Source organism: Tyto alba, unplaced genomic scaffold (assembly GCF_018691265.1).
Source record: "Tyto alba isolate M040663 unplaced genomic scaffold, T.alba_DEE_v4.0 Super-Scaffold_27, whole genome shotgun sequence".
NCBI lineage: Eukaryota > Metazoa > Chordata > Aves > Strigiformes > Tytonidae > Tyto > Tyto alba.
Genome location: NW_024881301.1, coordinates 10,501,931 through 10,520,223, shown reverse-complemented (window position 1 = coordinate 10,520,223; position 18,293 = coordinate 10,501,931). Strand labels below are relative to the sequence as shown.

Sequence of the window (18,293 nt, the reverse complement as noted above, 5' to 3'; positions counted from 1 at the left end):
GAGACAATGAGCCATGATTCCCTGGTTCTATTCTGGGCTCTGAGCTGACTCACTGCATAATCTTACTCAAGTCATTTAAATTCAGGTGAAATGGGCCCCACTAAACTGATGAAATAACACGTTTCAGCCTTTCTTCCTCAGTGGATTTTTCTATACAATTCCTCCCCTCAGTCATCAACATAAATTTACTAATACGTTGTTGCACAGGATCATCGTAAAATGTGTTTAATAAACTTGTTTAGTAATTTTTAAATCCTTTATTGAAAGGTACTTTTTTTCCTGATACAAGCAGGCAGGTAAACGTTAACCTACTGTGTGGAAATATGTTTTCTAAAATGATCCTTTTCTGCATCCAGATGAAATGACCTTTCAGAAAACACTGACACCCTAACAGTTAATTGTCCATCAGTAGGGTTGATAGTTGGAGGTAGCACTGTCTCATGCTCAGATCTCTGCAGTGAACTAAATGATCATTTGTGACACATGAATCCCAAGTCAGGCCACTGAATATTTGCTCTTCACTGTGAAGAGTACCTTTGTCACTGATGTGTGAAAACTCAAGAGATCTTTCCTTTCTTTTTAATTCCAGTATGTGGAGCAAAAATCAAAACACTGACCACTTTTACCAAGTTTTCTAGCAAACTGTAGTGGAACTTAACATAGAACGAAGAATGTTTTCCCTTCTATTTCCTTCCAGGAACTGCATCCTGTATTACTGTGTTCTGCCTATTTGGTTGCCTTGTCTTTTCTAGCAAATATTTTTCTTTCTTAAGTTAGCATTCAAAATTTAAAAATTGAGGTATTCAGAGTTCATCCAGTATCTGTGAAGGCACATTGGTTCACTTGTGAGTTATTTGCATTTGTAGAGCCCTTCCACTGTCATAATCCACAGCTGACTGAGAAGGATAAGAAATTATGGCTCAGAATGACTTCACATGACTACACATCCCAGCAGTGTGAATGGCAGCACCAAGCGGTGGTGATTCATTCCCTCGGCACTGAAATTGCCAGCGTTCAGAGGAAAAGGATTACTTTTGAACAAAGAAATGCTTTATCCAACAGAGAGTACAGACATTATAGAGTTATTAATCAGGGCAGTCATCCCGAAAGTAGATTTAACTGCAGGATTTCATGTAGAGAGAAACTAGAATTACAGTAGGAAGCGATTGAGGACTCAAAGTAGTAGATGGAACTGCATATTTTATGGGCTCCTTAAATTACACCTGGGGAAAGGTTCACTCTGTGGATGCTAATGAAATGGTTCCTGTTTGTGTGGTTCAGTGTTTTCTGTGGATGGCATGTACCCAGTATGGTAATTGCAACTGGTTGTAAAATAGGAAGACAACCAGTTTAATTTGCTGTTTTCCTCTTCAGTATCACTGTAGGTCATTTCTTTGCTAAATCTCATAGCAAAGCCAAGTCAGCCTCATCATTAGTGAGATGGAAGACCTTAAAGGAAAACCTGGATGTGGCAGGTAACCATACCAGTGATTTTTGGCTGCTAGCAATCCTTTGGAATCACTGCTGAAGCATGAGCTGGGAATTAAGGATTTTATAGCACTGGAGCTGCTATTGTCTTTATGAAACATAAAGATGAGGTGCTATTCTCCTATGGCCATTGCAAAGCAATTCAAATGATGTGGAACTCCCTGACTCCGCTTCACTTCTTGTTGGAAAGTGCCTGAAGTAGAGCAAATCAAATTCCTACCTTTTCTTCTGGATATTGCTGTGATTCAGATGAAAACAAAGTAGTTTTGCATACATTCAGATAATTGTATAGGTTAAAAGGGACTTCTGTGCCTCAAGGACAACTTCAAAGCTAGATCAGGAAGTTCAGGCCTTGTCCCATTGAGTTTTGAATATCTCCAAAGATGGAGGTTCCACAATCTCTCTGAGTAGCTTGCTTCAGGGCTTGGCCACTTTCATGGTGAAAGAGGTAGGTATTGTCAGTTGCTCTGTAAATGTTCATGTAGAAGGGAGTTGGTTTGCCTTTCACCAAGTAAATTATATGTTGGTACTGCCTCCTGGCTGCAGATGAAGTAATGAGCAGATGCTAAAGATTTAGTGACCTCCAGGTTGACAGTACCTCCACTGAAGTGTTGGGAGTCCAGGTAGTCATCATTTATCTTTGTGGAGATTTTCAGATGTCCAGAACATTAACTGAGCCAGAGAGGGCTAGTGTTCAGTGGAGCCCTGTCATCAGTGGGTCTGTAAGTTTAATGAAGTCTTTGCTTCCCAGAATGGAAGGGGTGACTCTGTGTGTAATGAAAACAGATCTTTAGTCTGATAAAAGTTACAACAGAATAGGGGCAAGCAGAAATAACAGAAATTCTGAAATTAATTCTTAGAAGCTTGGATGTCTTGGAAGTGCCATTAAAGATTTCAGAAGTGTACATTTTGAAAAAACACCCTGAAACTCATTCATATTTATCACAGTTTATGACATTGCAGATTACACCAACTTACATTTCTGGTAGTTCTTAAAGGGCATGAGGTTTCACCATTTACTAATATCTTAGGTATTTCATTATACCTGTAAAAAATGTGAAACGTAGTCATTTTGATTTAGTAGCACTTTTAGCACCCATTCTGTACAAGTGTATGTGTCTGCACAAATTAGGAAATAATAAATAATCATGCGTTTTATATTTTCTTACACAACATCACAAAATTTCACTCACTAGAGTCTTTAAGGACTTGCTAAGAATTTGCATGGGGTTGGATATTACATTAGTTTCTTCTTTCTGCTTCTTTAGACGTTGGAACTTGGATAATGAAATTATAACCTTGCATAAACGGTCATGATTTTTGCCAAGTATCTGAAAGATATGCATGTTCAAGGGAAAAATTGCTCCAAATATGTAATGGTATGCATTTCTATTTAAAGATACAAGTATTTCTTTCCTTAGTAACGTATATTATCCTTGAAAACTTGCATTTCATTTACCACTGTAAAATTGTGTGTCAGACAGTCTGTAAATTCTTGGTCTACTGGTTTCAGCAAGTCAGGAGCCAATATGTTATTAACAACCACGGCACTAGTTGATCTGGGAGAGCCTTCTGTTTGGTCTTAATGAAATGCTCTGTGATCAGTCCATGTTATCATGGAGCACATTCGTTCTCCCATTGATTTAAGAGATTATTAATATGGGTATCTGTTCTTTCTCTGGAGTTATAGTGGAGATTAACATCTTGGTAGTGCTACATTTAGTGAAACAAAGACTTGGGAAATAAATAGCTACACTGCTGGACTATGCAGTTTCAAGTAGTCTTTTCTTCCCAGTGCACATGTTTGTTAAATTGAGGTTGAATCTGTAGCTATGTCTTAACTGCAAACTTCATAAACCATTGTCTGCAAGATTTAAAAGGCAAGTTCTACTAATTTCAGCACTAAATTGTCACTTACCTGATTTCCTGATCAGCATTTTTCTGATAAATTGTTTTACCTCTAACATACCTCATTCAGAATAGCTATCTGTTTAAAACATGTTCCAGGCTGGTCACTCATAATACTGAGACTAAGGGCAGATCTTCTGTTTTGTGTTACCTTCTATGATTATGAAATAATATGTGCTGTATCTTCAGCTTCTTGGAAGATATATGGCATTTCAGTAATCTCACTGTATTCTTCTGCTACATTTATGTGGACTCACAAATGAGGTGCAGTCTGAAAGGAGTTAAGCACTGAGAAATTCCTTCTGGAATCAGCTGCTGTACAGCCACACTGTTAAAACAAAAATTGTTCTTCATCTCCTTCTTTTTAATGAGTCTTATTCCTGAGAGTGTGCAGCATATTCCCTCTCTATAAATAATGATTGATTTAACTTACTGCACAATGGAGACATGGGAACACCTTCCTGACCTTCCCACTGGGGCCTTTTATACTTCTAAACCTGCAGAAAGGAAACTATATCTGGGCATCAAAAGACTTATTAATGTCCAATTGTACAAAAGGAATGACAGCCTAAATATCTGTCTCAGTTTTTGTAGCAGGTTTAAACAGTCCAGTCTTCAGCTGGCAACTCATTATTGCACACTAATGGTGGCCTAGCTTACAGGAGGATCTAGGAAATAATTTATGTGAAGGGAATTGTTACTGCTTTACCAAGGAAGAATAAACAGTTGTTTGAACTACCAACAGTTCTGTGTCTGCGTTTTCATCCTCACTTCCCTGGAAATTAGTTTGTCCATCTATACATATGTGCACTTGTTTGTGTGTGTGTGCGTATTGCTCTTACCTGTTTACCCTCCACAGAGCTTCTTAGATCCTGGTAAGAGCAATAAAACAAAATTAAATTTCATTTGATTTGTTGAAGTTTTATTCACAGCAGTTTCAAATTAATTTTGTTACTATGCATTGGGGCGATTTCACATCTGAAGAGAGGTAAGCAGAGAGCTAAAACATTTATGGCTGCTCCAATTCATTCAGTTTGGAAGTTGTTTAGAACACATTTAAAATAGCACGTTTGTAAATAACACTGGTTTGCCATATTTCCTATAAAATGTCAGGTTCTTTATAACCGGTATCATTGAAACACGGTATCTCATTACAGTGCATCTGCCTTATTATTCAGTGATCCTTTGTTTTTATTGGACAACTAAAATGTGTACTCTGGTGTTTTCAGTGAAAATATTTTATTTTTGTGGTCAGGGACATTTTTATCAGATTCGTCTTTATCAGTTCTTTTCATATAAAGATATTGTGCATTTTTTACAATTTATCAGTTTGTTTATGAGGAAGAAAATAGTGTCCAGTTTGTAATAATGGAAACACTTCTAAGTGAAGTCCACTGATACTGGAAGGCATAGTGTTGGCTTGCTGAGACATGGATGATCATATTGTCCAACTTCTTATTCTCTCAGACAGTGGGTTCACATTAAACATGTTCATGAGCGTATTGACTTGTATGAGTGTAATGACTTTTATGAGTGTAATGACTTTCATTATGTTGTATTTGCAAGTAGGCAAGTATAGCTGGGGATGTTAAGTGGAGACAAACAGCTGAAGGAGAGTGGCCCTCCATTCATTTTGTGAAAAAAAGTGAGGGAAGTGAAGCAGAGGGAGTGCTCCCTTGGGGAAAGAAAGGCCTTGAATTTATTTTTTTTTATTTTTAATGGAAATTACATTAGCATGAAAGCTAGCATAAGATGCTCATATTTAACACAAACATAGTTTTGGGTTTCCTCCTTTTCTCAGACAGGAGAATTAGGAAAATTCTACCCATCTGGGCTTTCTCTTGTATTCCTGTATGAACATAAATTGTTCTGTTTTCCTAATTTTTTAACATTTTTTTATTAAATTCCCATTCATTTTTACATTATTTCACACTTATTTCCTCTTGTATGAGCTGTAATTACTCCTTCGTTATCAAAGCATATTACTTTTAGTTGCTGGATGCCACTGCTTGACATTTATCTCAACCTGTCTTTTCCTTTCTTTCATTACTCCAATGAGTGTTAACAATTTCTAAAAATCTGACAAGAATCTTAAATGTCTAAATTGTACATTTGTTCTAAGGCATGTTGAATATGCCAACAACACAGCAAAAGTAGATTAAAAAAAGTCAGTTGATCACCGAAATGAAAGAGGGAGAAATGTATCCACTGTTTATCTGCTGTTGCTATGGAGTGTGTGGTATTAGATAGAGGATATGAATTATATTTGTTGTCTCATTCTTTAAACAAGCAGTTATTACAGAAACAACTATCCATCTTTATACACAACTTTAGTTAATTAAATGCTTTGCAGTACCTGCTGGCTTTAGGACATTGAGTGGCTGGTGAGTCATAGTTACCTAATTTCACTCTTTATTTCTAAATCCAATTCTGTCTGATTTTGCAGTGTGTATTGAACTCAGTGTCTGGGCCCCTTCACTGACTCGATGTGATTCTTTTCATATTCAGCAACCTTTTCCTTTTCTTTCAGAATCTTTTCAGAGTGATGGGTTATCCAATTATTTGTTGCAAGTCCAGAGACTAATATTTGCTCACTCACTTTTAAATCCCAAAGCATGTTTCTAAAAGTTCAGGGTTTTCTTCATAATTGTGCATGTTTTCTCTAATCCTTTAAATTAATCTTTGTTATTATGTCGTGGTTTAACCCCAACTAACAACTAAGCCCCACACACCTGCTCACTCACTCTCCACCAATGGGATGGGGGAGAAAAGCAGAAGGGTAAATGTGAGAAAACTCGTGAGTTGAGATAAAGACAGTTTAACAAGTAAAGGAAAAGCTGTGCACACAAGCAAAGCAAAACAAGGAATTCATTCCCCACTCCCCATGGGCAGGCAGGGGCTCGGTCATTCACAGGACAGCCGGGCTCCATCACGTGTAACGGTGATGTGGGAAGGGAAAAACCATCACTCCAAACACTCCCAACCCCAATCCTCCTTCTTCCCCCAGATTTATATGCTGAGCATGACAACATATGGTCTGGGATATCCCTTTGGTCAGTTGGGGTCAGCTGTCCCAGCTGTGTCTTCTCCCAAGTTCTTGTGCACCCCCAGCCTGCTCACTGGTGGGGTGGGGTGAGGAGCAGAAAAGGCCTTGGCTCTGTGTAAGCTCTGCGTGGCAATAACTAAAACATCCCTGTGTTATCAACACCATTTCCAGCACAAATCCAAAACTTAGCACCATACTAGCTACTGTGAAGAAAATTACCCCAGACAAAACCAGCACATATTAGTGTCAATAAAAGAGCCTTTTTTGCAAGTTGTTTGTTGGCAAGTTGCTCATATTGGGGGTATGTGATCAGGGCTGCTCTCAGAGAAGTTTGAGAAGTTCTTAAACAACCAAAAACCCCATCCAGCATGTTCTCCCACTTTCATGACCTTCTCTACCAATACTTGGCTGGGTGGGTGGATCACTGTGCATTGACAGTTTGTTGCTCTGACTTGGTCCTGGAAATCTCTGACCGTCTCTGTGGCCCAGTAAGCAGAACTGGTTGTTATTTAGCAGCATGCTGCAGCAAATGCTGTATGTAGTAGAAGCAGTTGTGCAGAGATGGCAGATTCTTTTTTCATTCACAGTTACTGTTTATGATTTGGGTTTACCTGTGTCTCCTACTTTGCTAAGTATTCTGGATCATACTAATTTATTTTAGTGAAATATTTCCACATTACAGAGATTTATATTTATTAAAGGGGGAATTTTAGTAGTTTAAAATGAAAATTCATGAATCAAAATTCTTTTCGCCTCTTCAGCTAACTTTATATTTATTTGGTTTTTGTTGTTTTTGTTTTTGTTTTTTTCCCCTTGGCAGCCTAAAGCATCACAAGGGTCATATTGTTCAGGATTTAAAAGAGCCATCGTTTATCTTTGTGGATACAAGTAAACGGACAATGGTGTCTCGACCATCTGCTCAAGCTGCTTGAGAACAGTCTTCTGTGCAAATGGCATGAAAGGTAATTTAACCTCAGAAGGTGCCCACAGAGCTTCAATTCTGTTTACCATTGTCTCTTTGCCAGTCTAAAAATAAATCGTGCTGAACAAAAAAAAATCCCTTCTTCTTTCTCAATTTAAAGAACAGATCATCAGAGGAGCTAATTTCACTAGCAAGGGGTTGTTTTTCCTCACTAGTATTTTTCTAAGTAGCAAAGAGCTTTTCTGGGATAAATGGTAGCTGTCTCATAATTGTCTTTGTTGCTGTAGGAGACTGTTGTTTTTCGGAGTACAAAATAGTATATAATCATCGAGTGGAACTCGGTGCTGGGTGATACACACTTTCAACACATTAGATGCAATTCTGCCATGACCCCTTCGTTATTTTGCTTTGCCAGCCTGTGTGTTTTAATGATGAAGGCAACTGTGTTAGTAAGCAAGAAGTTTTTTTTCTCAGAGGGCTATTCTGTCCTGAAAATGATGAGTGCTTTCTCTGGCTGCTCTTTTTCAAAGCTTCATTTGGTGGTAGTAGTTTCACTCTCTGGTCCCATTGGAACTGTTAAAAGGCTCTTATAATTTCAATGCCAGTAAAAAATCAGGATAGCAGCTGTAAAATATGTGTGTGTGTGTGTGTACATATATATACATGTATATATGTATATATATGTATATATATATATACATATATATAAAATAGCCAAAAAAGGGAAAAGGAGTTCCTTTCTAAATTTAAATACATATTTCGGAACAGAAAAGAAAGACCTGACATTCATCTCACTGTCACTGGTTTTACAGTTCCTATTGGCTATAGTGGTTAATCTCCGAACTAGCAAGAGTGGACGTCAGGTGCTGCCCCACAGCTTTAACCTCTGTATTATCTTCTGCCATCTACTATGCTAATTTCTTCAGTTCCTAACACTACAAATAAAGCAGTTTCTGTCTCCTTCATGCTCTCTTACTGTTTATACTCCATTCTTCCTGCTTTATGGTAGGTCAAACTAGTCCAAGGTTTGAAGGTCACATCAGACATTGTAAAGCATGTTCTCTGGGATGCTGTGGCTGTGCAGTCATCTCGCATGCTTCTCTGGGAGGAGAAGTAGAAGATGTGTTTTTCTGGATGCCTTGTCAGATAGCTTGTTCTGAGGGCCCATGGGACTATTGGGAGCAGAAAGAAAGTAAATATAATTTGTATTCAAGAAGTGAACTTGGATTAAAGTAACAGTGAAGATAGTGTGTCTGTGAGAAATGATGTCTGAGGTGGTTTTGTTGCTGAATTAGCTACACTGGTTTAGCTAACCTAATAAAAAGTGTCTTGCTGTAATAAATACATTCTGTATATAAAAATGGACCACATTCTTATATTTAATTGCAAAAGAGGATCTGGTCTTCCTGGTGGCATAGCTTTTGCTCCAACTTAACAACATAAGCCTGATTCATATTTTTCTTGGACATTTTCACTCAGATTTTTTTTAAAGCAGAAGAGGTGGAACATGACAGATTTGAAAATGTTTTATATAGCTTTCAACAAGAAGCAATTTATAGTAACTTGAAGTTACATAACTTCTAACTTCACTTTTTTCATGGCATGATTTTGATAGATCTAGTGCTTTCACAATAACTCAAAGAAATATGCAATCAATCATTCCATCTTATCTATTTTAAGCATTTTCAAGGAACCATCACTGTAGTTTCTAGGTTCTAAATCTGAATACAGGTGACAGTTTGCCATAAACATGAATTTTGAAAAATATCAGAAAGTAAAATGGCTTTATTCGTTCATGAAATGAAGACTTCCTCAAATAAAGGGATCCCACAGTGTTGCTCATTTTATTCCCGATACAATTAGCATTAATTTGTGCAGGTACTTTAGGACAAACTGCATTTGTCATAGGAAGATGATGGGTTTGGTCTCCAGCAATAGCCTTCTGGAAGATCTATAAGACCCTGCAATTATGTGAAAGATAATGTAGTATTACCTTTTAGTAATTTCACTGCCCTAGATACAGGACAAATGAACAACAAAGTTTTTCACAGAGAAACATCTAGGATAATATAGAGGGGCATCTAGGAATTCATCCAGATAGCTTTTGAATACTTATAGCTGGAGGTAGTTTGAATAATAACATAAACTAGTTTATTCGAGTCATTTTGCGATATTGTTCAAATGAATCGTTGGTCTTTTAGTAAAATTAATAATTCATGAACATCCGTTTAAAGGAATTTAATCAAGGCATCTGCTGAATGTTTTCACAATTAACTCATTTTTACCTATAGTACTATCAAGCAATGCCTCAACCTCAGCTTGCACCTCTGTGTGGTTTGGACATTTGGGTTTTGCATCATTTGAGCTCACAAAGAAGCCAGGGAAAACAAAGTGCAGGGCAGAATTAGGTTCCTGTCTGGGATATAAAGGTTACCCAGATGAGAAAGTCAGACTAAGTTGAGAAAAGCATGAGAGGAAGTACAAATCAAGAGTTAGAAATTTGGAGTGGATAGAAAGAAACCCAGCAGATAGAAAAGCCCGTGTCTCAGGAATATTGTCTGCTTTTGATACATTAGCATATTTACTTAAAATCTTTAAGTGTTCACTCCTTGTTCATGGTTCTTCCACATCTGTAGAGTAGATTGCAGTGTTTTTAGTGCACTTTTTCAATCCACATGAAAGTTTTACTAGAAAAAAGAGGAGGAATAATAATAGAAGATATCAGAATTAGGTGGAGCTTTTTTAAGGGCAGGGACTGCCACTGTAATTCAAAGCAACAGTATCAACAGCAGATGGAAATCTCTGCTACTCTTGAGCTAAGAGAAGGACTTCTGGAAGACCCTTTTAGTATCCCCTGAAGAATGAAAGTCATGAAGATTTGAGAGCTGTTTATCTTCTGTCTCTCACAAGATACATGGTAGTTCTGTATGTTATTGTTGACATTTTATTGAGCAACATATCATTATTAAATTCACATAAATTAGAGATTAGGTGGGATTTGAGTTCTACCTCTTATCTCCTCTGCCTCATGGACCATATTTGGACTTCATTAATTGTTCTTTGAATGGTAGTCTTTCTTGAGATTAAGTGGTCAGGGAAGAGAAAGGAGTAAAGAATATTCTTATTCTCTCAGGTGGAACTTTGTCTTAAATGTGCATTTGATTGAAGGCCTGAGACAAAATGTGAAGAAGCTGCTTCCCTATATATGATAATCCATTTCAAACATCGTCCCCACTCATACTACACAGCACTGACAATTCATTTCACGAGCTGTAGTTATCTGTTGTCATCTGCCATGATCTCAGGCTGTGGCTGGTTTTCAATCTCTCATGAGGAGATTTTAGTGCAAGCATATGTAGGTGTCTAAATGCTTGCTAGGTGTCTAAATTCTAATAGTAATTCTAATAAATTGTAGTAGTCAGGCCAAAAGATTGATTCAAATAACTGGCTCTTACAGGTTCAAGTCACTAACACCTGTGTACGCCACTAGTATCATTTGAAATGCGGCAGTGTACATGGGACATCCACGTGGAATTGATACATAGGACACAGGACCTGTAGGACACCTGCAGCCTCTTGAAGTGATAGCTGGAGGCCAGGAAGGAATATTCCAGGGTATCTCTGAGGGCAACTGAATTGGGACTGAGATGTTTAGATAATGACAAACTTAAGCATCTTTCTTGTATGTAGACAACAGATATTGGGTGTGTTAATCTGAAACTGAACTCTGTCACACGTAACTGTGTCTTTATTGTATTTTCTACAAGTAGCCTCACTGACATGAGAATCAGCCAGAGAGTTAGAAAGAGTAAGGAAAGTCATCCAGGTTTTGTCTTCTTTGCTTACTGTGGCCCCTTGTACAAATATAACATTACTATATTATACCAAAGAGAAGCTTTCAAGGGCAGGCCCATGAAAATTTGGTTTGGAGCAGCTGAGAGAGCTACCAGTGCAAACTTGCTGTCAAGCTGAGGCACAGAGGCAGGAGCTTAAGTTAATGGCCACAAGTTGAAACAGCAGATTTAGTCTGGATATAAGGAAAAACGTTTTCGCTCTGAAGACAGCCAGGTGCTGCCTCGGGTTACCCAGAGATACTACACTGGCTCTGTTGCCTGAAGTGTTCAAGACCCAACTGGACAAAACCCTGAGCAACCAAGTCTGATCTCACAGCTGACCCTGCCTGGAGCAAAAACTTGGACTAGAAACTGCCTGATGTCTCTTCCTACCTGAATTTTCCTATAATCTTAAAATACATTATTTCAAGAAGTGAACCCAGTAGCTTCTCTGTTCAAGACCAATTAGACAAAGACAGAAGAACTATTTGCCCTTAACTGAAGGTATGAGGACAGTAATTTTCCTTTTCCAGTGGGAACAAATGTAGCCACAGAATTAATTGAATTAACCCTGTTGTGGTACGATATAAAATAAAGGTTGAGAATTAAAACAGTTTGTGAAATCCTGTTGTTACAATCAGCATTAAAAAAATGTGAAGGAACAGAAAAAGAAAAAAAGAAAAAAAACAGCAGGAGGATTTAGGGTCAGTTTGAGAGGGGTTTTTTGTTTTGTTTTGTTAATATGCCCTTTTTTCTGTGAAAAGGTGGGAATATTTTTCTAAATTAAACTCTACTTCGTTATAAGTGAAACAAGACAAACACACAGAAAGGAGAAAGAAAATATTAAAGTTTGACTTACAACTAGAAATGTAACATTTCCTCAAAGTTAAGAAAGCCCAGGAAAAAAATTTAATTCCAGAATATTTTTTTTCTTCTCTCTCCATCTCAGTTGAGCAAAAACTTTCCTATATATTTAAGGAAACATTGAAACAGCTTTTTTTAACTTCCTAATTAAAGCCATACTTTATTTCTGTAATTGCAAGATACATATTACAGATAACCTAGCATATACTGCTAGCTTTGCATATGCAAAAATAATACTTAATTTTGACTTATAACATATTTGCATAGGATGAGAACTGCATTCTGCAAAAAGATACTGAATTACTTTTTGCCTTTGCCACTATTATAAAATAGCTGGTAAAAATTAAAAGGAAAGTAGAAAACCTCAATTTCCTTCATTTGTGAGCAAAAAGAAAGGATGTTTCAAAAGAACGCAAAATGGTACATAAATAGAGAACCTGTATTATAGTCATGTTTTGATAAAAGTCATGTTTTTAAAGAAAAAAAATTTGAGGATAAATAAAATAGTAAAGCACAGTTAGCACAGAAAAATAATAAAATCAACAGTGAATTTGATGTATTTTGTATTAATTCAAAGAGCAGTGTTTGAGCAGACTCTGGAATGCAGGAACCGTGATCTTACTTTGCTATTTAGTGTAAGCCAGTTGCATACTTGAGTGGAAAGATGGCTGTGAGTGTTTGAATTTGGTCTATCCTGTCTATACCAGAGGCTATGTACCGCTCAGGTGGTGACCTCCTTCCTAAAAAAGCCTGACATGTGCAGCAAGATTAGGTAGGATGCTAGAGCTTGTGTTGCTTCATGAACAGCCACAGACAACTGAGACAATTGAGAGTGTGCTCATAATGCCACAGTTCTTTCCCTGCAATGTAGAAAAAAAATAAAATTCTAACTTCCGTTAGTTGCATCAAAATCTTAAAGGATGTCTGAAAGAACTTAACTATTTTCAGTCATACATTCATGAAAATACGAGTCAGTTGGTATTCATTTCAGAATGAGTTTTTAGTGTCATTGGCCATGTCCCAAAATTATTTTCATACATTTTCATGCTGTTGACAGTCTTTTCACTGCTGTAGCATTGTCTTACGCTAGTTTATGAGAAGCATGTCATTATAGTTCATAAACATTTGATTACAGCAAATCTACTATTTAATGTTTCAAGAAGTTTCCCTTTAGTAGTAAGTAAAGCAAGTTGTCTAAAACTGGTGATCACTAAAACTTTGTAACAAGATATATTTCATTTTGCTGTTTTAATATCCAATTCCCATGCTTTCAAGTAAGATTTTTTTTTTTTTAGTTGTATTCCATTATTTTCAAGCTGATTGAACCTTGAACTGATCAAATATGTTGTCAGTAGCATAAACTTGTATAAATGTACACATGGTTATATTGGTTCTGGAAAATGCATGCATGCAGAAGACATTTTATGCATTTATAAATATTTTAATAAATAAAGGAATTCTTTAATGACATTTTCATCTTGTCTAGTGAGTTGGGGTGATACACTGAATTATTTCTAATTTTTAAAAGTGTTTGTTTATACACAATCATTGGTTCTATCTGGAGAATTTGTTTATGTGAACATACATATATGCACTTGATTTCTGTTTGACTTGTTCCTCTACTGCATTTTTCACCTACTGTTTGATTTTTCTCTCCTCTAATGCATTTTGACATTTGCTTGAAATGTTCTTCAATAGAAACATTGCTGACATTTCTCAGATATTTACAGACATGTTACCTTTTAATCCTATATGGCCTATCTTCATAGAAAATAACCTGAAGTACAGATTTGTATGTTTAAAAATAATTCAGTGGTAGTTTTTTGGGGGTTATTTTTTGTGCATTTTTTTTTTCCTAATGGTAGGCTAACTCTGGTCAGCTGTGACTATGCTGCCTAGAAAAGATAACATCCTAATGAGATTGGTATTATAAGTGTGTATTTTTAATTCCTATTCAGAAGTTTTATGGTTTTAAATAAATAATAATTTTGTTAGTACTTGCATTAAGTTTTATCAGGCAAAGTATCTTAGATACAACATTTGTATTGTGATTTGTTCCACTGTTCTGAGGCTGAAGGTGTGTTATGTATCTTAACTGCAGAAAAAAGCTATTTTCATGTGACATACCTGGGAAAGTGTATCTCTTAGCATTTGGCCTCTTGGTTGGAAATGGTATGGCAAAGCTTGTAAGCTTTTTTATTTTTTTTTTTAGTGTTGTAATAGTTAAATCAGTCTTAGAACTATCTTTTGCATCTCTCTAAACTATGGCCACTAGTTTCCAAAGGAGTGGGGTTAATTATCATACATGATTAGCTTTTGAAGAAAGATGATGGAGGTTCCACAGTGAAGTCTCACTACAGGCAAATCTTACAGTCAGAAAGGGATGTGGTGCTTTCATCCTTCTTTAGAAATAAGACACATTCCTTTTACACTGTTTACTTGCAAACTTGCAAGTTGAAATGGACATGAGGTCTTCTACTTCAAAACCTATTAATTTGACAGGTGTTAATTCTTGGGGAAAAAACAGGTTTTTAATATACTTTTGGCATGCTTCCATTTCAGCACTTTAAATCAAGTCATTAAATATTTCTGATGGTTCTAAATTTTTAGAAGAAAAATAGATCAGCAAAGTCAGTAAACCATTTTGTCTTATGGAGTGATGATACCTTGAAAGATAGTAGAGATAAGATTTATTCTTGCTGCATGTGGAAAAATTACATTTTTAAAGTGATAGATCATCTCTGGAATTAATACTACCTTTGAATCAGTGATCAGTGCATAACACAACGAAATTACAAAAAGTAATTTAAATATTGGAATATTAAAATTATAGTAATTCATAGTTTTAATCTCGAAGTAACATTTAGACTACAAAAAATACCACATTGCTAAAAGAACTATGGAAGGATAGAATATGAATGGGAGTGTATGAGTGAGAGTTACAAGGGATTTCAGGGCATTATGCAATAAATGGGTTGATATAGTTGAAAGTTACAGTATGCTAATGGGGTTTAGAAAGCTTAAAGTAAATTATTTAGTGATTTTACCATGCTGATGGAATATTATCTCTTTCATTAACTATGTCCATTGCAAATAGAATATGTCTTTTCTAGGCAGGGGTTTGATAGTCAATTTTGCTGTACATGAGTAGGAATTTATAGAGATCTTTTTTCCTATGATGTGCTTTTTTTTGAGCTTAGAGAACTTCAGGCCAAAGGACTGCAGTGTATGGCTTATTAAAGAGAGTTAATGGTCAATAAATAGTATTTTAATCCTTTTTTTTTTCCCCATTTCTTTTTTACCTTACAACGCAAACATGCTACAGAATAGAATTCTCTGAGGCATCTCAGAATAACAGCAGTTATGATTAAAATCTGGTTAGGGTTGTCACTCTATAGAGTAAGCTTGTTTGGGTAGTTCCCCCAGAAAATCAGCTTGCATTGATAGGAACACCATGTTTCTGGACATCATCACTCTACTCCTGACAAAAAGTACAGTAGAGGTAAAACAGAGGAGGGTCTTTCCCTCCTCTTTTTTCATGTTTGGTATATATATTGTCTCCCACAAAGTTGATTTTGAATGATGACAATTAGAAGAAAACTTTTTTTTTTTCCTATTCTCTAGGGGCTTTTTTCTTATTGGCTACTGTTTACTGTTTTTTCAAGTGTGGAGATAATTTTTGCTAAAACAGAGGGACTGTCTTTTCCCAAGCAAGTTGTTCTGCATTGAAAGCTAATCCTGAAAGTCAACCAGATTTCAAAAAGAGTGAGAAAAGGATAATGATATATGTCCTTTTTTGCCTCATCATCAAAATTATCACTTCAAAGTATTTTATTTTCTCATTTGAAATATTCTCAACATAAGTCATTATCTGGAAATTACATTTTTATAGATGCACAAACGACTGGCTATTTGTTTCAGGTATGATTTCAATTTTACAAAATAGTTACAATAAATTTAAGAAGAACTCTTGTAGCTGCTAGCATCACGTGAGAATGTGTAAGGCTCATATCTGAGGAAGAATTAAACAGTGTATACATACAGGCCAAATATTAAAGATCCAGTGTTACTGTGGGACTGCTTCTCTTAAAAGTACTCAATAAGCAATCCCAGGTTTATTTTATACACTTACTGTTCTTGCCTTCCAGCACCTTTTTTGTAATTCCTAAATGAAGTCACTCTAGTTTCCTCAGTCACCTATATTAATGAAACATAATGTACTTAGGTATTTGAGTATTGAAACTGAAGGGAATATAATGAGCTAATAGTAATTGAAAGGAGATTAACAACTCTGTGTTATGTTCAGTAATACTTCTCCCTTTTTATTCATTTATTCCAAACAGCCTCTCTTCCGAGCCTGACCTCTGGTGGAAGCTTTACCTTGTTTAACATATGAGTGTCATCAGAGCTGCTTTAATTGTGTAATCACTCTTCATAGGCAGCAAAATGAATTTGAACCTTGAGTGTACTTTGGGAATAGAGCTCCGACTTTTTTGAAAGACACTGAAGGTTTCTGGGAGAAAGGCTTGCCTAGCCATACTAAAAACATTGGTGTACAAAAAACTTGAAGGCTGGAAGGCAAACTAGAATTTGGTAGTTTCATTTCCAGCAATCACACAGGAACTCTTGTGGACAGGTAGGCTGAAAGGAAATCAGATTTGCCTCTTGTCTTTGAAAAACATTGAAATTCATACTTCCACCCAGAATATGTCACTCAAAGAAAAATTATTTTCTATTTAAACATCTTTTGACCAAAAAATACCAAGTCATTGAAACATTCTGAGCAGTTCTATTCTCCATTCAATAAGTACCTATGTTTTGTTGTCAAACCTTTGTTTTATCTTTAAGTCTATCTCTAGCATTTACTTAACTGAGTGCAGTAGTTTTATGTGGTTTATGAAGCATTACTTTTATTTCAGAAATGAAGATGACTCAGAGCTGTGAACAATTTGCAGTCCATTTACAGTTGCATTATAGTATTAAAAAATCTGATACTGTAATATAACTTAATAAAATTCTTATAATTTGAAATAAGTTTAAAAATATTTGGACAGCTTACAGTTAAAAAACTGAGTATTATTAGGAGGCTGACCTGGGTACTTTACAGTAGCTGAGATCCTGATTTTAGATGAGTATGTTGTCTTAAAAAGTTTACATCATGGATTTTTAACATATTCATAAATGGAGCAACTGTGGACAGTACATGATAAATTGTCCCTACTATTAAAAACTTCTTCCTTTTATTTGAAAGCTGAATTTGTCTGATCTTGGCTGCTAATGACTCCTATTACTAAATTTCTATCATTCTGTGGCACCATAAACTGTGACTGGTTTATCCCTTAACTTTTTATCTGAGCAAGCTTTTGGTATCAAGTAGAGTTGCTGATCATTTGCTCATTCTTAGGATTTTTTGCTTCTCCTGGTTTTCAGCATCTCTACGTGGCTTTGCAACAGTGAGGTGGAAGGGGATTTCTGGGGAGGAAAGAGGACGGTTACCTGGAATGCAATAGAATTGTGAAAATCATGTGAGGAAAAAAAGACGTTCTTTGTGCCATATAAGAATATGAATTTTAATCCTTATAAATAACTCCATCCTCTATGTATTGCATGATGATAGAAAATAATCTTCACTTTTTCTGATGACTAGATATTTTACACTTCAGAAAAAATATGAACATCAAAAGTGTCTATTATCTTTTCACATCAGCGGATAGTATTTTGGCCATGAACTAATATAGTGTGGATGCCTTGAACTATGCAAAGTTAAGGCTGAATCCTTTGTTATTGGTGTCTGTGAGGCAGTTGAAAACAGTATTTTATGAATCACACTTTCTGCTAGTTCATGAAAACATTAGTTAAACACAAAATGCATAAAGTATAGTGCACATGTATAATTTCCAAGGAATTATTATGTGACATATAAATTCCTTAATTTTAATAATTTAAACTAAGTGATTTTCTGCACCACTGGATTCTGCAGTAGTATTGCTTAGGGTCTGGTTTCAACAAAAGCACTTTTACTGCCCTATTAGCACATGTTTAAATAAATTTGAAGTATAATGTGTTTAAATCTACACATTGTAAATTACTTTTGATTAACTGTGGTTTTCCCTTTTTTTTAAAAAAAAAAAAAAAAGAAAACTCAAGTGACTAATGGATTTTTTCATTACTTCAGAGTTTATTTGGATTTTTTAATAATATTAACATTGTGGAAAAGGAAAAAAAAATCTTA

At 35.8% G+C, this 18,293-nt stretch overlaps 1 protein-coding gene across 3 annotated transcripts in view; it reads left to right on the top strand.

The window, feature by feature from the left end:
* The window catches only part of DLGAP1 (DLG associated protein 1), a 416,456-nt gene that overhangs the window by 77,347 nt on the left and 320,816 nt on the right, over positions 1-18,293 (top strand). The window contains exon 2 of one of the 3 annotated variants that reach the window (XM_032987686.2): positions 7,263-7,404. The exons of the other annotated variants lie outside the window; for them this stretch is intronic. The gene's annotated coding sequence lies outside the window, so the exon portion shown is untranslated. The remainder of the gene's footprint in view (positions 1-7,262; positions 7,405-18,293) is intronic. 3 annotated transcript variants of the gene reach the window in all.